At 41.0% G+C, this 26,252-nt stretch overlaps 1 protein-coding gene across 9 annotated transcripts in view; it reads left to right on the top strand.

Annotated features, from left to right (window-relative positions):
* The first annotated feature begins 217 nt into the window (after positions 1 to 217).
* Positions 218 to 26,252, top strand: part of Inpp4b (inositol polyphosphate-4-phosphatase type II B) — a 762,101-nt gene continuing 736,066 nt past the window's right edge. For 7 of the 9 annotated variants that reach the window (XM_052167331.1, XM_052167337.1, XM_052167336.1 and 4 more), the window contains exon 1: positions 400 to 657. The gene's annotated coding sequence lies outside the window, so the exon portion shown is untranslated. Of the gene's footprint in view, positions 308 to 399; positions 658 to 2,319; positions 2,389 to 26,252 lie in introns of those variants that run through there. The other 2 variants (XM_052167328.1, XM_052167329.1) reach the window with 2 other exon arrangements.

Below are 26,252 nucleotides of genomic sequence, written 5' to 3'. Positions count from 1 at the left end.
CTTCTGCAGCCGCTTCTCCTGTCTGGGTCGCATTGTGGCTGCTTTGGGCCATCCCTGCTTCGCCCCTGTGATCCTGCACTCCAGGGTGGGCAGCTGCCCCCAGTGACAGCGCAGAGTCTGAGTGGCGGGTGTCAGTAAACAGAAGCAGCGTGTTGTGGTCATTTCGAGCTGTGTGGTCGGGCCACCAACTCCATCTGTGGCAGGAAGGCGAGCTGCACCAGTTGCGAGACAGGCGCTGCTCCTCTTTGGTGGCTGGTTGGTGACATTGGGAGGAGACCGCTCTGAGGGAGTGAGCCTACAACGACGAGTAAGAGAGGCAGGGCATTGGGGGTGGGGACGTGGCGACAGTGCCAGGGGGCGTGTGAGCTGCGGCCGAGGAGCAACTTCTCCCGGGCGCGCTCTGCGGGCGGCGGGCGGAGCGTGAGCTGCCAGCCCGGAGCTGGGAGCTGGGAGCTGAGAGCCGGGAGCTGGGAGGCTCGGCTCGCGCCCTGCACGCTACCACCCTCCGGGTTCCCAGCCCCGGGTGCTGAGCTCGCCGCTATAAATAGCAGGTTACAGCTTCTGCTTGGGCGCACACGCTTTCACTGGAGAACGCAGGAAAGTCATCCTGAAAAGTGTCTGCTGCTGCTATCGCCCCCTACTCAGCTTCTGCAAGAGGTAACATCCTTCCTGGGATTTTTGGGGATCCGGGGAGGGAATTTTGCAGGGTGCTGAGGGTGAGGATGGGTGAATCCGGAGGCTGTGATCGTGCGCATTGGACAGCTCAGGATGGTGGTGGTGGGGAGCACGTCCTGCCTGAGAGGCAGCTGGTGTGTTTCTTATCAAGTTTCCCAGCTTGCAGCAGCGATGTCCCTTCAGCCTTGCCTTACAGGGGGCGGCTGCTGGAGATACCCCAGTGACCCTGATTACTGTTTAGTGGAGCTCCCTCGGTCAGGCACGCACTCGTGAACACACACACACACACACACACACACACACACACACACACACACACACACACACGAGTTCTAACCCCCAGGTGATACTGAGTTCTGACCCAGCTGACCGACCTAGGTTTTGGTCCCTTTGAGGGGGTCCGTGATGCTGCAGCGACTGGGAGTGTTTAGGGGCTGCTTCTCAGCCCTAGTCCCAGTCACCGGCTTCCTCCTGCTTCAGAGGAAGTGGTCTTAGTCCTTAGGACGTGGAAGGGATGCTGGGATCGTAGCTGACTAAAGAGCACACTTTCCACGGCTATCTCCAGTCCCACCTTCAGCAACTCCTGTCCCCCATGCCCAAGACAGGCCTGTTTCCCCTATACTACCTTCGGGTTCTACCTACCCCAAAGAGGAGTCAGGAAGGAGTTAGAGCATCGGGGCTTCAAAGTAAGAGTGGGTGATGAGGGATCATGTGGAGTCTCAGATTTGCACCACAGCCTCCTTGAGCCCCTCTGGCGCCTCTGGCAGGGCAAGCAGCCCGAGTAAATCCCGGAGCCTGCTGCTAGGATGGACAGTAAGGGTTGCAACCAACTGGTTCTAGGTGATGTGAGAACCAGAAACACCTGTGTTTGCCCCTCTCCACCTTTGATTTTGTTTCCCTCTGGGAAGGTGGTTTCTGGTTCGGAGGACATCCAGTGGTTTCTGTTTGAAGACAGAAGCTTTATAGGTGGGGATGTGCATATTGATGAGATAGTTGCAGCCACTCAAAACTTACTGGAAAAACCCAGAGGAGAGAGAGGTGGCAGTCTCTGTAAGCGAACTGAGGTTTCCTGAGGGCAAGGATGCTCAGTTGATTATGTGGCTCAGGCAGCACCAACTTACCAGGGAAACCCTGCGGGACATTCTATCACACTGGCTTTTATGTTGTAGAATGTCTTCTTTGTTTATCTTACTTTATGCTTTTCTTTCTCCTGCTTCCTGCTTCCTCACTCTTTCTAAAATGACATTTGAGATCATTATGTGGGCATTACATTTTGCTTACATTTCCCCTTAGTATGCAAGAAGTTATTTATAAAGGTGTAGCTCTATAAAATACATGAAAGAGCAGAAGACAGGGATGAATTCATCTCTCCTACAACGGGCACTAGGTGGCCCCTTTTATAGGTGTACATCTTCATTTAGAGGACCTTGCTTGCACAGAAATTTTCTTAATGAGATGTGGAATCAGAATGATATCAGTCTGACTTGGTTCAGAGACTCAGCCACAGAGTGGCTGCCTGCCGCTGTGTTAGAGGTAGAGTTAGGAGAGGCTTAGGCAAGTGGACACCGTCAGCTGACTCAGTGTGGGAGGAAACACATTAGCTCGTGTTCTTTGGGATATACTCCAGGGAAACATTGACATGAAGTCACAGTAATTGATCAGTGCCTCTGGACTCAGCACATGGGCCTTAAACCCAAACCTGTAGGAGTTGCAGTAAGTTAAAATGCTTCTGCAGGGGGAAAAAAGGAGAGAAAGAAAGAAGGAAAGAAGAAAAGGAAATAAGGGAGCGTTTTATGAGAGTCCTGTGTGTGCGAGAGAGAATGTGTGTCTCTGAGCCTTGTGCATATTATGTGGGGGTTTTTGTTTGGCTCTTTTTCTTCTTCTATTTTTGATTTTTGTTTTGTCCTATTTTATTTTATTTTATCATTATTCTTTGAATGCTTGATTTCTAATGAGAGACAGAAGGGGTGTGAATTCAGGTGGGAGGAGGTGGGGGGATCTCTTAGGAGTTGAGGAGGGAAAAATGCAATCAGAATATTATGTATGAAAAACTATTTTCATTAAAAGAAAAAATAGAAAATATAGAATGCTTTTTTCTTGCGAGTTTCTCTCAACAGTGACTTAAGAGATTGTCCTTGAAAGGTTATGAAACGTGACTGTGATGAGAAGCTAGAAGCTCTATGTCTTTGGGAAACATTTTCTGATTGATTTTTAACATTCTAAATCGTATACTCACCGATGAGTTAAATCAGTATTTATTTGTGATCAACTAATGGCCAATAGGGTGTTTGATACAGGCCTCTGTTCTGACAAAGTGAGAATAGGTTGACAAACTGAGTCTTGACCCTTAAAACACGTAAAGAATCATCAGAGTTCTGGGCAGAAGATGCTCTTAGACTATTGGCCTCAGCTCTGCTCTGAGGATGCAGGTTAGTTGAATGACTTTAAATCTTACAAGATGCTTCTGTCAAAACAGTATCTGGTCCTAGTACTGCAGACGAGCCAGTCAGCTTTACTTAGAAGACAACACAATTGCGTCTTAGTTTTCGGAAATGGAAAGTGAAGTTAACCCTGGAGACGCTTGCTATTTGTTCTACATTATGCAAATTTAAAAGTTTCTGATTTCCCTTCTGAAACCTTGGTGTGCCTTCTGTCACATGGCACTAGTCCTCCGTGTCAGCCAGTCCCCTTCCCCACCACGTGGGTAGTGGTTAACTTCCATGGCCTTCAGGCAAAATCCTAGAAGGCAAGTCCATGACTGACAGGAACAGCTGCCAAACCATCTTATCTCTTAGCAACCAAGTAGACGGCAGTTTCCAGGTAGGCACCCAGCATCTGAAAACACAAAGTCCAAACAGGAGAAAGTTGTAATTAGTAAGCAAAATGCTTACTGAGTGTCTGCCATTTTTGCCTTCTCCACTCAGTGGTGCTAATAGTTAGAGAGACAAGTTTCATGTTTTATAATCTGCATGGAGTAAATGCCTGTCATTCATACATTTTCAATTTGGACTTGTAATCACATGTTCAAAGTATATTTTTTCTATATTCTTTTAAAGTAACTGATTGCTCTCTCTAAAGGCCGAGGGAAGGAACTTACTCCAAAAGCCAGGTTATTTTGGTTCTCTTTTTGTATGTTGCTTAGAAATCTTTACTAGAGAACCCTTAGCAGATTCTCATTCCACATGTACTTTAATATTCAAAGTGTTCAATACATAATTTCAGCATAAAAATTTCTCAATAGATAAATCTAAAGAATAATGCTCTAACTGAATCTTTGCATGTAAAGTTCATGCAGTCTTTGTGTTTCAAAGATTTAGTTGTAGTGTATACCTAGGAAGGATTCTTAGTGGGAAACTTAAAAGGAAGCTCCCAGAGTCTCAGGCATAGGAATTATTGGAGTCAAGATATCTCAGTTCATCCTCTTTATGTATGTCAATGCTTCATCTTTTATAAAAATGATTTAAAATGCTTATGGCTGGAGAGAAGGCTCAGTGCTTTGCACAGGACCTCGGTTTGATTCTCAGCATCTACTTTGGTCAGCTCACAAGGGCTTTTAATTCCTATTCCAGGGGATCTAACACCCTCTTATGACCTTCCTCAGATACCTAGATGAACATTGTACACATAAAACCCATACAGGCACGCATACATATGCACACATAAAAGAAATACTATGATGTTTTATGCATTCTGATTAAATCACACTAATCAGTCTGTGACTGTTGAAGGACTTGCCTTCTATTCGAGGCACTCTTGTGGCCCTCATCTTCTACCCTGTGGGCATCTCATTATAGTTAATCTGCACAAGGCTCAGGGACAGTGACTGTGGATGCTTGAGTTTACATCTTCCCAGTTGTCTCTGTAATTTTGCTGACCTGTGGGTGTCATCACAGCACAGTGCAGCACTCTTAAGTAATATTTTTCAAACTTGTTTTTGAGGCATATTTGGAGTAAGGGAGTAAGTCTGTCTTGCATTATGCAACTATTGTTGTATGATGGCATGCTGTATGTTGGCCCTGATGGTATGTTGGGGACCATGCAGAGGGGTAAGTGATTGAGTAAAGGAGATTGTGATTTTGTCAAATCATAGAGCCTTGCTATAATCTCCTTTGGAAATTATTTAAATTAATAATTTTCATGGGGGATAGGGATAGCACTTTAAACAGGAGTTTTGTCTATCATTTATCTGTCAGTTATCTATCCATCTGTCTACCATCTGAGTATCTAAACAATTATCTGTCTACTTATCTATCAATATTCTCTCTCTCTCTCTCTCTCTCTCTCTCTCTCTCTCTCTCTCTCTCTCTCTATCCATCTATGTATCCGTCCATCCACTCATCTGCCTTTCTATTTTCAACAAAGCTGTGCATCAGGCGTAACAGTGAAATTATTCAATGGTTTCCTCTGATGTTTTCCATTGTTAGGGACATTGAGTTGAACACACAGGCTGTGTTAAAGTCATGGTTGATATAACGTCACTGAAGTGACAGTAGCAATGGAATACTTCTTCCAAAGTACAAAGGGAAATGGTATGAAAAACCTCTATACACTGTTTATGTATTTACATATTATGTGTTAATTTAAAAGATCACAGAAAGAAAATGACATATTTTATTTCTCAAAGGAGTGAGTTAAGTGCTTGTAGTTTAAGGAGAGCACTCAGAATCGTTCACTATGAAAATTCTATCTGAATGAGAGCTAGAAATGCCTCACAGGATGAGACTAATATCTGGAATCTGAAGCTCTCTGGGTTCAATCCCACCACCAAGACAAACTGCTTTAGTGTGGGTTTCTATTATTTCAGTGAAACACCATGACAGAAAAAAAAAGGAAGTTGGGGAGAAAAGGGTTTATTTGGCTCACACTTCTATATCTCTGTTCATCATAAAAGGAAGTCAGGACAGGAATTTAAACAGAGCAGGAACCTGGAGGCAGGAGCTGTTGCAGAGGACATGGAGGGGCGCTGATTATTGGCTTGCTTCCCATGCCTTGCTCAACCTGCTTTCCGATAGAACCCAGAACTACTAGCCCAGGGGTGGCGCTACCCACATCACAATGGGCTGCACCCCCATCCATCCCCCACCAATCACTAATGAAGAAAATGCTCTACAGATTTATGTATAGTCTGATCTTATGGAGGCATTTTTTTTTTCAATTGAGGTTTCCTCCTTTCAGAGAATTCTAGCTTGGGTTGAGTTGACATAAAGCAATTCAGCACTTGAAAAACAAAAATGAAAAGCAACAACAAAACCTCAAACAACAGCAAGTGTGAAAATCTAACACTCATCCAACTATCTGAGAGTGGTTTGAGACAAATGTAGGTCCATAGTAAAGTACTTGCCTGGCTTGAGGAAGATCTTGGGAAGTCCCCACTCCACAGAATGAACTAACTCACTAAGGCTTTTACAATTAGAGCTAGTGGTCATGAGCAGGCTGATACAGTCCCAGAATCTGAGAGGCTGAGGCAGGAAGACCGCCATTTTAGAATATAATGCTAAACACATGTCCTCCCTGACTAGCTAAGTCCTCCACAGTGAACTTGTTCTTAGTACTTTCAATGTAGTTCTTGCTTAATCCTTGTTGGTTGCTCTACCAGACAAAAGCCAAGAGGCGTGATCCATTGACTAGCTTTCCAGTACGTAAAAAGTCACTCAACCTGAGGGAAGCAAAGTCAAACTGAGGATCAGCTGGATGTTAACCTAAGGTTAAGCTGTGAGCTTGAGTAGAGACTTCATCAGTTTGCAAGGAAGCATTAAAATATCATTTGTAATTATTTAATATCATCCAATGGAGTTCCAAACACTTTTGTATCACACTTACTAGATGTGTCCTGCTTCCAGATAAATATTTTTTAAAGTATTTTTAAGAGTTTGCAAATATTTTTTAAACTATTTTTGTAAGCTTTAGGTGTGTGTGTGTGTGTGTGTAAGTACACTCAGTTCTGAACGTGGAAGTCAGAAGACAGTGTCTGCTATCCTCTGTCCTTTTCTGATTATTCCTTTGAGGGAGAGTGTCTCTTAAACCTCACGCTGCACTTCTCTGGGCTAGGCTGAAACTATTAAGCTCCCGCTGTCTCTGCTACCTTTGGAGATGAGGTTTCAGGGATGCATAGGACAGTGGTCTTGGCGAGTGTGTGCTGAGATCTGAATTCTGGTCCTTGTGATTGCTCCTAAGTACTCACGCAGCCACTAGAAAATACTTTGCTAGGTGAAGCACAGTGTAAAACTGTCATTTTTATGTGGTATGGTACAACTGTAATCCCAACACTCAGGAGATGGAGGAAGGAAGATCTGGAGGAGTCCAAGGCTGGCCTTGGCTATACACAGTAGGTCGAAGGAAATTCTGTCTCAAACAAAAACAAACAAACAAGCAAGCAAACAAACACACGCCCACCTTAGCTAGTGACAGGCCAGTGGCAGAGCACCCTGCCTTGCATAGGAAAAGCACTGGAATCAATTCCAATCACCACACACACAAACACCACCTTAAAACAAACCTTTTCCTCTCTTCATTAACAAAACCTACAGATTTTTATATTTATTCATCTACTTGGATGTGTCTTAATAAGACAGGTCACTTTTAATGGCATGTGCGATTTCTTCTGTTTCAATAGACTTTTCTTTCTTTCTGCTGAAATCTCAAGGTTAAGTATGTTTCCACACTGTCCTCTGGTAAAGTTGTTTTAAAATACAGCATTCCCTCCTCTGATAGCTGTCCAAGGGAGGCTGACATTACAGACACTGAACACCAGGTGGCAGTATGCAGCTCCTAGCAGCTCTGGGTCATCTTCACTGCATTCATTTTTAAAGCTTTTCTTTTAAACTGTTTATTTATATTGTGGGAGTTAATAAAGTTAAAGCCCACAAGCACAAAAACCTTAGAATTGTGTTTTGGAGATCTGTTATTTGAAATACTTTAAAGATTTGATTTAGCATACCCTGCTTTTACGTGGAATCTGCGTACCTGGAAAACTCTTTGGAGTTAATTGAATTAAATGGCCCAGAATTTTGCTTATGACTGGGTGTGTGAGAAGGAAAGGAAAAATTAAATGAGCACGACAAAAATAAAGGCATATGGTAAATCTAAAAACAGACATTGTGGTACCCATTATACACACACATTTGAATCTTAACCCTTTCATAGCATTCTGACATTTTCCCTAGGAATTACAGACTATCATTTATCATTGCTTCCCATGAGCCTCCTCCCCGTTGTACCTCACCAGTGCAGCAAACAAACATTGCAACTGAGTAGACCATGGTGATATATGTTTATAATTTCATCGCTAGGAAAACAGAAATGAGAGGATAAGAAGGTAGCGTTCATCCTGAGATACACAGCAAGGCCCTTCCTTAAAATAACAAAACACACAAATGAAAAGCAACACTACCAACAAAACAACAGGAAGGAAGGAAGGAAGGAAAGAAGGAAGGAAGGAAGGAAGGAAGGAAGGAAGGAAGGAAGGAAGGAAGGATGAATTACAGTGTTAATGCTTCCATTATTCCTGAACACGCTCTGTGATAAGATGGTAAGAGAGTAAACTGGACCAGCCCTGCTGTGCTCATGGTTTATTGGTGTTTATGCAGGTGAGAGTTTATTTCTTCTTTGTTGACCTGGTTGTAAACTTGCCTCTCTATAGGTGAACGATTAAATTATGAGTCATAACAGATGCGTCATCTCCCTTTCTGGATGATCTGGCTTTTCAATCATGTTTGCTGCGTGTAGCTATTGTAGGAATGGAGATCAAGGGGAAATAATCATCAACCAAAGCTGCTCATCACAAGATGCATTAATAAAATATTTTATTATGTAAAAGTTCAAAGCTCACAAGCCTAGTTCAGTGGACTCCGGTCTACCCCACAGGCCGATGCTGGGGTTGTCCACTCAGGACCAGTGAGTTCTTGTCTACGGTGTAGCCAGATGCTATATGATTATCCAGTCAGGATCAGTGGGTTCTTATCTACCCCATAGCCAGATGCTATGGTTGCCCAGTAAGGGCCATTTTAACTTCATCTGTAGTCTCCTGCACTTTCTAGTCTCTTTGGAGTGTGGGACCAAATGATAGAAATTATATCCAAGGAAGCGTAGCTACAAATGATGTCTTGACTAGGCTGTGCTCACAGTTCTTTCCCTTTTATTTGGTTGTTCTTGTCTCTTATCTCATTCAACAGTGGGAGTGAGGAGCGCTGGTGGACAGTGGGTAGGAACATAATCGGGCCGTTCTGCCCTACTTGACTCCTTTATCCTTTCCCACTCATTATTTTCCTGATTAAAAGTGTTGCGAGGCCCCATTAACACAAATAATGGACAAGTGGGGTCTAAAGAGGCAGAAAGTGCCGCCCAAATCAGCATCGTTAGCATTTTATAGTTCTTTTTAGAATTTTCTATGATTCTCTTATAATGATTATAGTGCATTTGTGGGTGTCTCCTTTGTTTTGTTTTTTTAATTTAATTTGTTCTCTCCTTCAAACTAGCTTAGATACTGATTGACACTTGTTATGTGCAAGGTACTCTGCTAGGCTATGTTCTGTTCATAGCAGTGAATAACAAAGATGGCCACTTTCCCCAGGCTGTCAAACACATCAAGCTGAAAAATTGTTACTGTAGAAGCTGAGGAGTGGCTCATTAGGTCAAGGTGCCTTATGTACAACAGTGAGGACTGACAGAGTTTGTATGTCTGGAGCCCATGTACAAGCTAGACACATAGAGTAAATGTCTACAATTCCAACACTACTGAGGAGATGGGAGGCAGAGACTGAATCCCCAGACCTGATGGTCCAGTTAGCCTGGCATACACAGCAGAAGTTACCATATGACCCTGCCTCCAAAATGGTGGAACATGAGGGCAGATACTATAGGTTGTCCTCTGATTTTCAGATGTACATTGTGGCATACACCAGCATCTACACATATGAATACACATCACACACACACACACACACACACACACACACATTGATAACACAAGTCCTACAGTCGGTGTCTATATTATACACTCTTTGTGATAGCTATAGAGGGTGGTGGTCTTATGACTCAATTGTTGTCTTTAATTTACTGCTGGTAATTGAACCAGGACATCATATGTATCATTCTTTCATGAAGATTTATTCCTAGACCCCCCTCCCATTAAAGTTAGGAACTGTTCTTTGGAAGATGTTAACTAACCTACCCAAGAATGGATGTATGACTAAAGTTGATTCTAGTTTAAGATCTAGACTTTAGAATTTGGAAGATGGCTCATTGACTGAAATGGTTGTTGATGAGGCATGAATGCCTGGGTTTGGAGCTCCAGGACCCATGTCAAAACTCGGGGAGGGAGTAGCAGGTGGCTAAACTCCATGTTTTGTTTTTCCCATGGTGTTTTTGTGTATTTTTCAACTAACAAAGAAGTTTCTGATTTGCCTAAGTTGATTTAAAATTATTCATATTTAATTAGTAAATACTTTTGTCTCTCACATAGTCATCATTTTCCAGTGGATAATATGAAATAAGTGACTCATTGGAAGTCCTCTTAAAATGGGCAATTCCTTATCACAGCAGTCTTTAAATATGACTCATCGTCCTCTTGGTCTTGCTTTTATTAATGGTACCAAACATTCTCTTAGTCTGCAAGTGCACACATGCAGATGCTCCCTTAGTCTGCAGAAGCACACACATACAGATGTTCCTTTAGTCTGCAGGTGCACACATGCAGATGCTCCCTTTAGTCTGCAAATGCACACATGCAGATGCTCCCTTAGTTTGCTGGTACACATATGCCGATGCTCCCTTAGTCCTCAGGTGCACACACATGCAGATGCTCCCTTAGTCTGCTGGTGCACACATGCAGATGCTCCCTTAGTCTTCGGGTGCACACACATGCAAATGCTTCCACATTTGCCTTTCGTGGGCTTTCAGTTCCCCTATACTTATTTTACTCTAGGAGCTTTTTCAGTTGCTTTACAAATACAACCCAGCATTGAAAGCATTGAATGCCATTTTTATATCTCTATGTCCTGTACATCTGAGACCTCGTTTTTTTAGTACTTTTCTCCCTCCCCTTCAATGTCCATAAACTTCATTGATATTTCTTCCAAATTAATTTTAGAATAATTTTGCAATTCACTGTACTTTAAGGTTTTTATTGAATCTTATTGAATGGATAAATGGGATTGCAGAGAACTGGCACCTTTTAAAGATATAGTCCTACCTAAATCTCACTGACAGTTTGATTTTGGCAGCTCTTCTTGCTGTGTCTAAGGCCACAGAGTAGACAGCAACCATGTGCCTGAGTGTTTTCTTGTTTTATCCTCCATTCTCAGAACTACCAAGGCATCCGACATCATGATTCCGTGACCTTGGCTTTTGTTCTCTACTAGCTTAAAATCAAATGAGATTTGCCATTTTGAGCTGTTTATTTTCATTGTGTGAGTTCTCTGGCGTCTAACTTCTTGAGTTCTTTGTATATATTGAATATAAGCCCTAAATCAGATGTAGGATTGGTAAAGACCTTTTCGCAGTCTGTTGGTTGCTGTTTTTGTCTTATTGACAATGCTCTTGGCCTTACAGAAGCTTTGCAATTTTATGAGGTCCCATTTGACAATTGCTGGTCTTAGAGCATAAGCCATTGGTGTTCTGTTCAGGAACTTTTCCCCTGTGTCCATGTGTTGGAGACTTTTCCCCACTTTCTCTTCAATTAGCTTCAGTGTATCTGGTTTTATGTGGAGGTCCTTGATCCACTTGGACTTGAGTTTTGTACAGGGAGGTAAGAATGGATCAATTTGCATTCTTCTACATGTTGACCTGACAGTTGAACCAGCACCATTTCTTGAAAATGCTGTCTTTTTTCCACTGGATGGTTTTAGCTCCTTTGTCAAGGATCAAGTGACTATAGGTGCGTGGGTTCATTTCTGGGTCTTCAATTCTATTCCATTGATCTACCTGCCTGTCACTGTACCAATGCTATAGTAAAAATGGCCATCATGCTGAAAGCAATCTGCAGATTCAATGCAATCCCCATCAAAATTCCAAGTCAATTCTTTATTAGGTTAGAAAGAGCAATTCTCAAATTCATTTTCAATAACTAAAAAACCAGAACAGCAAAAACTATTCTCAAAAATAAAAGAACTTCTGGGGGAATCAAGCTGTACTTCAGAAATATTTCTATACACACAATTTGTTTATGTGTTTTTTGCTATCTATTCCAACACAGATCCTTTGACCTCCAGTAGAAAACCATTTACATATTCAAATCACACAAGAAGGGAAGCCTTTGTTTTCTCACCAGGAATCATCCCCATTTCTTTCTCTCTAACTGGAGGGCTCTGTCTGCTTGGGCTAGTCTCAGGCAAGTTTTTTCCCAAGGGGTTTTCAGGTCTGTGTCATGCCTACACCTGTAGTAACATTATTTAAGGACAACTGCTCTGTGTGATGGGAATTGTTTAGGGAACTGATAATCTGAACTATGAAATTTGGTGCTATGCAAGAATCAGGTTTATCTTCCTGTTTAAAACTGCAACAACTTTTTCCCTGGTGCGTTGCCAGTCAGAATCTACTGACATCCATGGGCTAGCTAACTGAACCCAGCCACAGGTGAAGCCAAGTGAAGGGTTTCTAACTGGCTTCTGATCATTTGTTCTTTTCTACATTCTGTTTTGAATGCTTATATTTGCTTGTGTGTTTGAAGCAGAGATGAAAATCCCCTGAAAAGCCTCAGGGGAGTTTCTCTTCCACTTGTCTAAAGGCCTCTGGCAGAAGGTCTTGGTGATGTGATACTGAGAAGAATGTCCAAGAGGAACTGAGGATGCTGTCAACCGAAGAGCACACTAGTGTTTAAACTCACACATTTATTTGGGTTCTCATGCACAAAGAGCAAGCTAGTCAGCTAAACTAGGTGAATCAGCAAATTTGGGGTCCAAGGGAGAGACCCTGGCTCATTATATACAGTGAAGAAAAAGCAAGGAAGAGACCCAATGTCAACCTATGGCCTCCACAAACTCCTGCACACGCCTTGGCCTCCACACATGCATTTACATGTGCATGCATTCCACACACATATACATGTAAAAAAAAAAGAAGAAAAAAAGATAGACTCATATATTGATAAGTGTTGTTTATTTCTTCTGTCATACTGGTCCACATAAACATTATTTACAATAAAACTGATAAACAGTAAAAAAAAAAAAAAAAAAAAAAAAAAAAAAAAAAAAAAACCATTAAGTCTCAGTTCAGCAGGACTTCTATGAGTCTCTATTTCCACATTCTACTTTCTGATGAACAACATACTAATTTGCTCAGTTCTGAGGTGCCCCAGTGCTAAAGACAGGGGGGACCCAGACAAATGGTATTGTTGGGTAACAACTCCACAAACAGATTTGGAAAGTGGAGGGAGAATGGTAGGCTACAGTCTTTCAACAGTCTCCTGTGGGAGACTGGGTAGCATTACTGGAATATCCTATGAATAATAATCACTCTAGAGAAGTCACACTGGCCTTGCTGTCCTTTGCTGTCAGAAACTTGGTATTTTTATTTATGTACTTACACTAATTTATTCATCATTTATTCCCTGTGTACTTAAAAAAAATTGACCTGAGATGGCTTGTGGTAAAACCACAAATAAAGACACCAGAGTTTTATAGCAGTTCAATAATAACATCAAAACGTATTTTAGAACTTAGCTAAACCTAGATGGCATTCAAATTAAATTTGTGATATGAGTAATAGTGTATAGTAGGTGATTGCCCCCTCTGGGCAGAAAAATATGATGGGACATTCAGAATCATTCCCTAGGTTCCCATGATTTTGGATAAGAAGGAGGCAATTCTTTCAGTTATTATTTGATGCCATAAAGTTTCTGCAGGCAAGCTGTATGGGCTATTGAGGTCAGGCCTGACACAGAGACGCTCTATGGGTAAATCCTATCAAGAACAACAGCTTGCTTTGACACAGATGTTTTTAATCCTGGTGTCACACATAGGACAGCTTTTATTCAGACCAGGACCTGTGTTTGTGGGATGATCATACCCATATTCAGTTCATGCCTGGAAAACCCTCACAGAGGTACCCAAAGGTACCTCAGTAATGCCCTCCCTGGGTATACCTTTATCCAACCAAATTCAATGTTGAAATTAAATATCACACTTTTCATCCCTTTATTGGGAGTCTGTATTTGCTTTTGGTATATTTATTTTGAGTTTCAGGTAATCACTGGGCCTAATACCCACTAGGACTCAATGCATGTAATAGTTTCAATATAGTTTTGATAAGTGAATGATCAATACAGGAGGATTTTTTAACTCAAGGAAAATCACACAGTTGGTCTAGCAATGGAGATAAAGATCTAGATCGTCTTGACTTAGTAGTAAATCCATACTATTTTAGGGAGAACTTGGCACTAGAAGAGTCACTCTATGTGTGCATGCATACACTCTGTCATGGGGAAAAAATACCCTCCTGCCCGCTCTTCCCCCAAGGCTTGAGGCCAGGGTGGCAGAAGCAGAGAAGGCTTTGCCTGTGTATGAACTGACTGGTGTGATTGCTCCCATTGGTGAGGGAGTCTGGCTAGAACTACGATCATCTGTGGGATCATCTTTCTACTTGAGGTTATAAAGATGCTTGTTGAAGCTTGACTGGAATCACTCTGTTGAGGACATACCTGATATCTGGAGATTCTGTGGTGATTATGAGCATAAAATTATCCAGCAGTCGGAAGCCTTTAATCATTCACTTTGATCATTCTAGGCCAAATTTTGTTTCATGGACTAAAATACCATCATAGTTGAAGGAAACATCTGCTGTGCTGTCCACCAGAGCTTTGGAAACCAATCTGCTTTATTTACACGGTCATTTTATGGGCATTGGACACGCTTAAAAACTTGACTCATTGCTGAATTTTCAACTCCGAACATTCCACATAAGTAGAAATAAATGTTAACTTCCATAAAAGGTACTGGCTAAAGCTCTCTATAGATGTTGGTGGCTAAATGCAGAACAGCCACTGTATGTGCTGAGTTGTCTTCCCCTCCTGCTGTCTTAGAAGATATGTGTTGAGCACAAAATATATTTTATTTTTAAGAAGGCTTTGTTTACCCCAGATGGCACCAATGCTGTTAAGGGTTTATTTGTGCCGTGGTTACTTATAGTGCAGATACCGTGGGAATTCAGCTACATTGCAAGAACAATGTATTTGGAAAAAAATGAGCACACCTCAGGTGGCAAGTCTCCATTAGGATAAGCATGGACCAATTCTGTGCTATGAAGGATCCTCCATCTTCTAAGGGAAGGCAGTTGTGAATTCGCATTGCATGACCATTGCAGATCTGGGCTCACTGGTGAGGTTTGTTTGCAGAGCCTTCAACACAGATGCTTAATCTTGGGAGAAAAAAAAAAGCTTTCTGGAAACATAAGAAGAATTTGAGTGTTCCCTATCATCATTCATTGAAAACACAAGGGAATGTGTACATACATGTCCTTTGAATTAATGGATGGGAAGACTCTCCCTTTCCCCTAATGAATCCTTGAAGAAGACATTTGCAAAGAAATGACTGGAGTTGCCCCCTGTGGGGAGATTAATGTTTTAATGTGCAAAAGCAGACAATTCGCAATTCCTTTGCTCTGTAGCACTCTGAGCTGTGCAATCTTAAGCCTTTCCCCATAGCTGCCTTGCAGATAATTTTTGAAGAGTCAAAGGGAGCAGAGCAGCAAGTGCAAGGCCCTATGTGGTCTAGACTCCAGGATTCAGTCTGCTGCATGAATCTAGAAGACAATGGGACCCGTCTGCTGGTAAATACCTACCAGGAGTATTGACAGCCTCTGCCTATCCACATGTCTTCTTGGACTTACTGCTTGACTCACCAGCATTGACGCTGGGAAAAGGAAAGACGGTGTGAGGGAGGAGTGCATCTTTGGAACCTCTCACTTGTTCACTTCTGAAATAAAGGGAGAAATGGTTCCTTTAGTAAGTTCTCACCTTCTCTATTTTGCTGGAGCTTCTAGTCAGCATTCCATGATCCTCTTCTGGGCTGAACTGAATCTGGACATCTGCTTCCAGCTGTAGTCTTGACTGAAGCCTGAAGGACATCTCCTGGGCATTTTCTTCATCCTGTGTGCCTCCCTCTGTCCTCTTTCCTATCCTTTTGCTGGTAAACATATTCAATATTTTCACGTATTCAAATGAATAAAGCCCCCTTTCCCTCCTTACTCCCCCCAGGCTACCTCCTTCCTCTTCCCCAGGAGAGAACTAAGAACTGAGGCAGGAGTGCTCAAGATTTCCCACAGCTCCAATTTAAATGTAGTCTGGCCTCCATCTTTACAGCTCTAGTGAAAGTTGGCCATCAAGGTGATTGAAAAGGAGACTTTGTAGGTTTCTGTTTTTTAATTTACTTGGTCGTTTGGCAGTGTCAGAGACAGTTTTAAGTATTTCTTTAAAAAATGTATTTTCTTGAGTTTCTTGATACTGAATTCTCCCTAAACTTTAACTTTGGAATGTAAAATAGCATGCATATATGCAATGTACTATATAATAAAAACTAAGCATGTCTATGCCTTTCCCTGTGCCTCTATTGTTCTGTGATTTGAATGATATTAATTGTTGGGTCAATTTGAGTAGGTCAGACATCTTGTGCTGTCGATTATTGTCTTCATTTCCATGAACATAGCCTATCTGTCTTTGGTAGAGTATCTCAGTAGGTCCATTATTTGTTATCTTGAGACCTGCTATCTCTTACATTACATGTATTCTTAGCTGTCCTATTTCAATTTAAAATAACATCTCTCTGTCAGTGGCCTTTAGACACAGTATTGATTATAATGTGTTGATTTTGCTGTCAGATACTTTACAAAATATCCTTGCTCTCAATATTTTCATGCAATTTTACTATTTCCATGTACGTTTATTGTAGGGAATGACTATTGTTAGAGAATCCTTTTGATTTTTGTTTTCCTTACATTGCTGCTTATGCCGTTTGCCATTGAACAGGACTATGACACAATTCCTCCTCTCAGGCGCATTTGGAAGACATCAGCCTATCATTCTCTGACTGATGTTACTGCTGAAAATTGTGCTATCAGTAGGACTGACATTTGTCTGTAGTGTTCTGTCCCTTTCTGGCTATGCTGAAGGCCACCCACAAGAAGAGTTGACTCAGGAGGGGCAGTGGTGGATGAGATGTCAGTGGATGCTGCTTGAGGAAGGGTACAGGCAGGTTGGAGCAAGGGGCAGGCAACTCTGGACCTCCTAGGAAGGAGACCTGAGTGTAAACACCCAGACTCACTCTCTTCCCACCGGTCCCATGTCTGTCCTCTACTTTGATCAAATCTGGTCAGAAGGGTCCATAGTATGTTTTATAAGTATGGTTTTATAAGTCAACTTGACACAAGCTAGAGTCGCCAGAGAGAAAGGATCCTCAGTTGAGAAAATGTCTTCATGAGATCCTGCTGTAGGGCATTTTCTCAATTACTGATCAAGGAGAGAGGGTTTAGCCGATTGTGGGTGGTGTCAGCCCTGGACTGATAGTTCTGAGTTCTATAACAAAGTAGGTTGAGTAAGTCATGTGAAGCAAGCCAGTAAGCAGTACTCTTCTATAGCCTCTGCATCAGCTCCTGCCTCCAGATTCCAGCCCTGCTTAAGTTCCTATTTTGACTTCCTCCAGTGATAGACTATGGTCTGGAAGTAGCAGAATAAACCTTTTTTTCCTTTCCACCTTCCTCTTTGGTCATGGTGCTTGTCACAGCAATAGAAACCTTAACTAAGTAAGACAACATGCCTGGTCTGATTGTCCAGATACCAACCTTGGTGTGGTGGGAAGGGTAGATGGGGCAGATCTTAGAGCGTCTACATAAGATGTCTAACCCATTTCCATTTTCTTTCCTCTTCAGATCTGTCAAATAACTTTCAATATGTCTTGTATCTTTCTCAAAATCCACTGCTATCTTTTATTTCTATAGGAATCTTATAAATATTTAACCTTATGAGTTGTGACTAATTCAAAGCCTCCTGATAGAGATTCTTCACTAATATCTGCCTAATGTTTAGTATAGAATCTATGCTATAGGGACAGGCCACTTTGTAATAATTGTATGGATGGATTATCATAATGTGTCCATATAGAGTCCGATTGGTTCGTTGAACTATGAATGGGAGGGGTTGGAAAACACAGCATCAGAGGGCCCAAATGATCTCACTTTTCGTCAGCTTCCTGAGGGCGTTGAATCTGCTCTTGGGAGCTACATTTTGACTTTTGACTTGTCCATATTTCCATGCTGTAGAAAAGCTTAATTGTTTCTGCTGTTTACTTTAACTCCATATATCTGTGACTGAGTGTGGCTCTGAGCTCTCAGCGCTCCAGAAGTGATGGGGTATTTTCTTCTGTGAGCAGGATATTATTGAATCCCTTCTAGTAGATTTTGGCAAATTGTTGTCATCTTTCTTTCACCAATTAACATTAGGACCTTCTAGTTTATGAGTGGATGGCTGGTTTTGAAGACTCTGTTTCAAGTGGAATGGATAAAATAAAATTAACTTTTGCTAATATTCAGATTATGCAGCACCTTGAATACACAGAAGAGTAGCTTGAGCCAATACAGCATGACTCAGATGCTAGCAGCGCAGGGCTGGCTGGGAAACTCTTCCCACAAAGAACAGTTTTAGAGAACAAGTCATTGCTGAGAAGAGACAAACAAGTGATGCTAAGAAGCCCTCGCTTTGCCAAACAAGAGGCGACAGGCCTGGAGGGCAGGATGCCAGGGCCTGATCTGGGCTCCCCATGAAGGCCTTGGCTACAGTATAGGAAGGACGATCCTGGGAATTGATGGAGCAGCAGAAGACATCAGAGGGCCTGTAGCAAAAGACAAACTGCCCCAGTCTCAGGATCTGGAACTGAAAGCTAGCTCAATAAGATTGCAAACTTCCAGGGCTTTTCAAAAGGAAATGGCCATTGTGCCTAATCTTGGCTATTTTCAAGAACTTGCTGGGTCATTCATTCTCCCTGTGTGCTTGAAGGTGGATAGCTCTGGAGAGAGTGGATAAGAGACAGGCGTAGCTGTCTGTCAGTTTCTACTGGGAAGTAACAGTGAAAAGAACAGTTCCCGGGGGAAGATTCTACAAGCAAGGATCAGGCCACCACGAGTCTTTAGTCACCTAGCAATTTCAAACAACTGGAGTGGAAAAGATGCTATTTAGTTTTTACTTTTTTGTTTTATTTTCTTGTGCATGTGATTTAAAATTTACACACAATAATTATACAACTATCATTCCTTGCTAGAGCACCAAAATTACTTCTTGCATTTGATTATGAGATAGTGCACTCTGCCAACTCCCCACTCCCTTCTTCCTCTCTGCTGTCCCTGGTTCCTGGCAGCCACAATTCTACTCTCACCTTGTATGACTCAGACTCTTTGGACTCCAGATAGGAGTGAAATCATGTAGTAGTTGCTTTTCTGAGCTTGGTCTATTTCACTTACTATGATGATGCCCAGTTCTAGCCATATTGCTGCAAATGACAGCATTTCGTTGAATTTTTATGGCTGAAGACTGCAGCGCTGTAGTCTTTTACTGCAAAGAGAAGCTCCTCACAGCAGGGCTGGAAGACACCCTAGTCTGTGGGTGTAGCAAGAAGTTGCCAGGATTGGGTTTACTGCTATGTCTGTTTAGTAGAGTAATGGTAGTAAGTTCCCCAGAGTCTAGGACCAGTCAGTCTAGTCATGAGTTCTTAGCCTGGCAATGGGGTCAGGTGTGAATTTTAAGTTATGAAGTGGGACTTGAATTCAATCAGAAAGTGGTCAGTCACTCCCATGGCATTTGTGTCTCTATGGCACCAATGGGCGTGTCTTGCCAGGTTATTTGTTGTAGCTTTCAGGGTTCACAGGTGCAAATAGTTGGTAATGAACATTTAAATCTTTTTTATACACCTCTTAGTAATATGTCTGTCTTATGTAAAGAAATGCTTATTTAGACTTACTGCCAGTTTTAGTTGGATTTTTGTTTTTGCTACCAAGGTGTTTCATTTATTTAATCTGGATATTAACCCTTTGTGAAGATATGGCGTTCTTAGAGTTTCCTTCCATTTCTAGGTGTCTCTTAGCCCTGAGACCCATTTGCCCTGCTGTTTGGATGCTTGTTGGTTGGGTGTAATTCATTTCTCTATTTTTCTCTTGTTTTCTCTGCTGTTGGGATCTTGTTACTTCTGCCAGTGTACTGAAGCATATTCTTTGTGCTTTGTTAATCTCGTTTAATTATCCTTTCTTGGCATATCCAATTTTTATGGAGACACCTATTAAAAAATTATGAAGTGCATGTCCTTAGCAGCTTTCACGCATGCGAGTTGACTATAAATGCATGTTTACTTGCAGGCTCTCTATTCTGTTCCATTGGTTTGTGAGTCTGTTTTTAGGTCAAAACCATGCTGTTTTTAGTCATTGCAATTTTGCAACATAGTTTGAAGCAGGTCTTCTTTGCTGTCTTCTTTGTTCTTTTTACTATGGCTTAAGATAGTTGGGTAATTTTTTTCCTTCTGATTTCACATATATTAGCTTTTTGAAATTTTCATTATTCAGTACTATATTTACATAATCTTCATCCCTCACTTTCTACTCTAACTGGCCCATATCCCACTCTATCTCTATCCATGACCTCCTCTTAATTTGTTTTACACACACACACACACACACACACACACCACATGATGAGTCCATTTAATGTTGCTCCTAGCTATACATTTTTCTGCTATTTTAAAATATTCATTGTTCTTTCAATTCTGTAAATATTGTCCTTGTTATTAAGATGATTTCTATTGAAATAGAGATCATTATAAGTAGTAAGGACACTTTTAACAATGTGGCTTCTTTCAACTTATAGATACAGAATGTTTTTTTCTGTTGTTTTAATATCTAGGAAGATGTTTAGTATTAGGGCAATGGAGCAAGGGCCAGGCCTCAGTAATTATCAGGACTCTGAGATTTGAAGACAAAAAGTGCCATCTCTAGGGACAAACCTAAAGGTGCATAATACAGGAGTCAATGCCATTAATTCTTGTGTGGTATTGTCCTGAAATATAAGGCTATTTAAAAATGAAGGACTTGGTCTGTGACATTTGATATACGAGCCTTACTCACATGTGAATTCAAATAATTTACAAGCATAACTAAACCAACTAAAGCTTAGGAAGATTTATGTTTTACCATTTTGGTTCTCAGAATAGGGAAAAAAAAAGAGTGACTGTTTTCTTGTGTCTCTGCTCAAAGTGGAATCTTAAAAAAAAAATAATAACTTCCAGGAAAGTTTCATTTACATTGAATGATAATTGGGCCCTATCAAATAGAGGGGCATTATGTCCAAAATAAAGATAAGATTTAGAAGACACACAAGGAATGTACAAGGGGCCCTGTCACGGTCAGAGAGAGAAAGGCAGTTGAGGTACTTGACCTTGAACACTGTGTTTCTACTGAATAATACTAGCTGATCTCCCCAAACACTTCTTGTTTGTTCACACCATTTTCTCTCTTTAGTGCCCTCTTCCATCCATCATATCTCTGTATCTAATGTTCTACTCGTACTTTAAGGCCCTGCCCAGGTGAGCTGCAGCCTCCAGCCATCCCAAAGCATGCTGGGTGGATATGATCTTTAGGTGTGAGACACCAAAGTATGCTGTGACCTTTAGCGTGTGACACAGAGCACTCCTCATTTTTTGTCAGTTTGCCATTCACGACACACTTTCTTATGGTATGCATATTGGTCTACAGGTGCATTTCCCAGAATTATTCTAGGTGATAAGCTTTCTACCTTCAGTGATTATTTCAAGATAGTGGCACACTGTGAAAAGCTTGGCACACTATAGGTACCTTCTATTTACACCTCTACCTGAGAGTTGAACAAAGAAGACAATATGCTTGCAGATTCGAAGCAACCACATAAGATTGCAGAAAATCTTATATAATGAAAACATTCAAAACTTCTGACGAGTCTAAGTCAAGTGAGCATACTCCTCTCTGGGTATCTTTATTTCCCAGAGATGACAAGTTAGTTATTCAGGTAACCATCTCCAAGTTAATAATTCAGGTAACCATCTCCATTTTAAAAGGCAAGAGGCCTTCTGGAAGTCAAAAGGAAGAAACTAAGATGTTGCATTCATAAAATGCAAATACCCTGCCCTTTAAAATATGTCATGGTTCTAGAAAAGTCTGACATGTAAGAATAAACAACCCCAGCCTGCAGAGCAGATCTCTCTGTTCCCCTTGGTGCATTTCCCAGTTTCATTTCTCTAGATGGGGTAACTTCAAAGTATGTCCTTCATACTTTGTCAAAAACAACAACCCTGAATCCAGAGATTTTCATTTTGGATAATTGCCAATTTATGTAATAAAAAAATAAGGTTGATTTTCTTCCCTAGTTCTGGGATTTTTTTTTTTTTTTAGAGAAAAGATTTTTTAAAGTAACTAAAAATTAGTTTTCTCTTACACAGTCTCTTTGGATATCAACCACTTACAGGTCAAGCCTTGTGAACAGCAGCAGATGGTCAACACAAAGTGAACTAAATGGCTGTTGTTGTTGTTGTTTGTTTGTTTTGGAAAGTTCTTTGTTTCTTAATGCTTTGTCAGGGTTTTGTTTGCTTGCTTGTTTGTTTGTCTTGGTTTGGATTTTTGTCTTGTTTTTAAACATACTGGTTCTTTGCATGTATATTATGGTTTCCAGTTTTGTGTTTTTATGGAATTTTTCTCTGTGTGAAAATGTATTCTTCTGCAGTTGAATCAGCACCATTTGTTGGAAAGGCTATCTTTTTTACACTGGATGGTTTTAGCTCCTTTGTCAAAGATCAAGTGACCATAGGTATGTGGCTTCATTTCTGGGTCTTCAGTTCTATTCCATTTTGATCTACTTGCCTGTCACTGTACCAATACCATGCAGTTTTTAAGACTATTGCTCTGTAGTACTGCTTGAGGTCTGGGATACTGATTCTACCAGAAGTTCTTTTACTGTTGAGAATAGTTTTAGCTATCTTGGGTTTTTTGTTATTCCAGATGAATTTGAGAATTGCTTTCTCTAACTCCATAAAGAATTGAGTTGGAATTTTAATGGGGATGGCATTGGATCTGCACTCACTGATAAGTGGATATTGGCCCAGAAACTTGGAATACCCAAGACATAAATCAAATACCAAATGATGCTCAAGAAGAAGGAAGAACAAAGTATGGATGCTCTGGCTCTTCTTAGAAGAGGGAACAAAATACCCACAGGAGGAGATACAGAGACAAAGTGCGGAGCAGAGTCTGAGGGAAAGACCATCCAGAGACTGCCCCACCTAGGGATTCATCCCATATACAGCTACAAAACCCGACATTATTGTTAATGCCCATAAGTGGTTGCTGACTGGAGCTGGATATAGCTGTCACCTGGGAGGCCCTGCTACAGCATGACAAATACAGAGGGGGACACTCTCAGCCAGCCATTGAACTGAGCACAGGGTCCTCAATGGAGGAGCTAGAGAAAGGACCCAAAGAGCTAAAGGGATTTGCAGCGCCATAGGAGGAACAACAATATGAGCCACCCAGTACTCCCAGAGCTCCCAGGGACAAAAACATGAACCAAAGAGCACACATGGAATTACCTATGGCTCCAGAGGCATAGGCAGCAGAGGATGGCCTTGTTGGACATCAAAGGGAGGAGAGGCCCCTGGTCTGGGGAAGGCTCAATGTAGCAGTGTAGGAATACAAGGACAGGGAAGCAGGAGAGGGTTGACTGGGGAACAGGGGGTGGGGAGATTGGTTATGAGACTTTCCAGGAGTTTAGAAATCAGGAAAGGAGACAACATTTGAAATGTAAATAAATATTATATCTAATAAAAATTCAAATTTAAACTAAAAAAAGAAAATGTATATTTGTCTGTGCATTTATCCATGTTTCTGGTGGTTTCATTCTTGATTTTTAATTTTTAAATCTTCTTTCTTCTTCTTCTTCTTCTTCTTCTTCTTCTTCTTCTTCTTCTTCTTCTTCTTCTTCTTCTTCTTCTTCTTCTTCTTCTTCTGTCCTCTGGTTTCTTTTCTTTATTTGTTTTTGCTGTACTTTGTTATTATATTATTATTATTTAGATAATAATTGTTTCTAACAAAATAGAAATAGCTCATGGATTTGGGTGGATGGAGAAATGGGGAGGAGCTCGGAAGATTTGGTGGGTATAAACCATAATCAGGATATATTGCCTGAAAAAAAATTTAAAGTAAGTTTTATAAGGTCTAAAGTTTGGTTGTCAGCACTTGCATGTGGCTTCTTCTATCTCCATCTGCAGTGGGGACTTGACACATGCTTAAAAAAATGGAGTGCTTGTAATGTACTTATCCATTGTTGAGATCAGGATTAAAAGTGACAATGCGCATAAAGTATCACAGAATAAGTGTGCAGAGGGCTTTTGCTTTTTTAAATTGTCCTTCATTATTCCATTTGTAAGGAATGTTTACTTCTTTTAGTGAAACTTCCCAGATTACCATTACAATCATTAGATCCAGTTTTTCTTGGGTCTCCAGTGGCAGGGAATTCGCTTCCTGCTGGGGGCTCTTGAAATTCTTCTAAATGTAGGACAAGTTACTCTCCATAAAGCTTCCTCCTACTAATTACTAGTTCTGGTCTTAGGGGACAAAGGGCAATATCTAATTTTCTCCCATAGATGAGTATGTGTTCCTTCTACTGAAAGCTGGAAGCAAGGTTTCCTCACACCTTCGCTCCTCTTGGTATGATGTGACTTAGGAAGTGTATCCAGACCTAACATGGTCCTGCTGTAGCATCAATACCCAGTAATGGGTAATCACAGGCTACTGAGGGGCCATCACCTGCCAGGCTATGTTCTTTCCAGAAATCCAGCAGTGATGTTGCTGTTTCTAATTTATGCTTAAGAGATAAATTGAAACATGTTATTCTGCTTATTAGTAAGATTGTTGAATATATAGGAAAATAATTCATTTGTGGTTATCATTGGAAAGTCACAGAATAAGTAGTAAAAAAGATAGACAAAAGCTACATAGTTGGTGGAAATTTGAAAAATAAAATACACAAACAGTATATTTATGAGCATCAAATAATAAATATTATAATGCAAAAATGTGTGTTTTATCATGTTTATTATGTTCTTTAACAACAAAGAAAAAATATTTTCCTCCAGAAAAGTATAGCTATCTTGTAATATCATTTTAATTAAGGAAGAACACATTTTGGAAAATAGAAAACTGACTAAAATATAAATCTAACTGCTTTAGGAGAAAGTAGCACACAAGGTAAGGAAACTCAACCGAATATAGGATCAAGAGAACGCAATAAATGCTACATCTTCATTGGAGACTTTTATAATGTTAGTTAAAGCAAACAAAAATACTATCTCAGGGTTTCCATTGCTGTGAAGAGACACCATGACCAAGGCAACTCTTATAAAAGGCAATATTTAATTGTGGCTGGTTTACATGTTCAGAGGTTCAGTCCATTATCATCATGGTGGGTGTGCAGGGAGGCATGGTGCTGGCCACTCCCACTATGATAGACTTCCTCCAACACGACCACACCTAATCGAGCAAGGTCATGCCTCCAATAATGCCACTCCCTGGGCCACGCATATTCAAACCACCATAAAACCAACCAACCAAAACCCAAAAATCCAAAATTACAACTAGTCAGAGAAAACAGAAAAGCCTACCTTCAATATTGAGAAAGAAATCTATATAGTTTTCTAATATAATGCAGGGCACAATAAGTTCTTAACTGACTATAACTAATATAAAGTTGTAATAGAAAGTATGAGATAGGGTCCTCTTCAATCAAATCTCCACGATCAGTTTCTTAAGGCACACAGAAACCTACCATCAGAACAAAAGGATGCTGACTCTGGTAAACATGTTATTTCCTTCAGCTTCTGGAGTCAAGAATTTCACATCAGGAGATCAAAAAACCAAGCAAATAAATAAATAATACAATAATGAATTTATGTACTGTATGCTTATACAAAGGCAAACCAATCAATTGCACATGCGTAAAGTTGCCAAAGGAGAGGATGTTCTGGCAACCCACAATCCTCATTTGAATATAGCACGCCTGTTTTCTTGTGGGTACTGTCACAGCAGGGACAGATAATGAACTTGACAACTGACATAGAAACAGTCCTGTCTTCACATCCAACCTATTTCTACTTCTGTCGACTTGCTCAAAATCAATTACATTCGCACGACCTTTAGACTAGGCAAGGTTTATTCCAATTTAACCTAGTTGAGATCTACATTATTTTTATTAGAAATCAAAAGCCTCACCTGGAAGTGAACTGTTTGATGCCAAATTTGTAGGAACAGAACCTGAATAGGGTGCCATAATTTATTCCTTTCAGAAAAAGGCTGTGTGGGAAGAGATGGTGTGGGCTGGGCACAGTGTGTGTGTGTGTGTGTGTGTGTGTGTGTGTGTGTGCTGGGGCACGAGGGGTGGGGGAGGTGTAGGCTGGGCATGAGGAGAGGTGATGTGGGCTAAGGGAGGTGATACAGGAATGTGAGCCATGATACCGGTTGGGGGAGGATTAGCAACAATGGGGTTCACATAAATTTTCCCTTTGCAAGATACGAAGTCTAATTGAGGCTTCCTT

The sequence above is a fragment of the Apodemus sylvaticus genome, chromosome 21, assembly GCF_947179515.1.
Source record: "Apodemus sylvaticus chromosome 21, mApoSyl1.1, whole genome shotgun sequence".
In the NCBI taxonomy this organism is placed as follows: Eukaryota; Metazoa; Chordata; class Mammalia; order Rodentia; family Muridae; genus Apodemus; species Apodemus sylvaticus.
The sequence above is the reverse complement of the archived record's forward strand: the minus strand, read 5'-3'. Positions and strand labels throughout refer to the sequence as shown.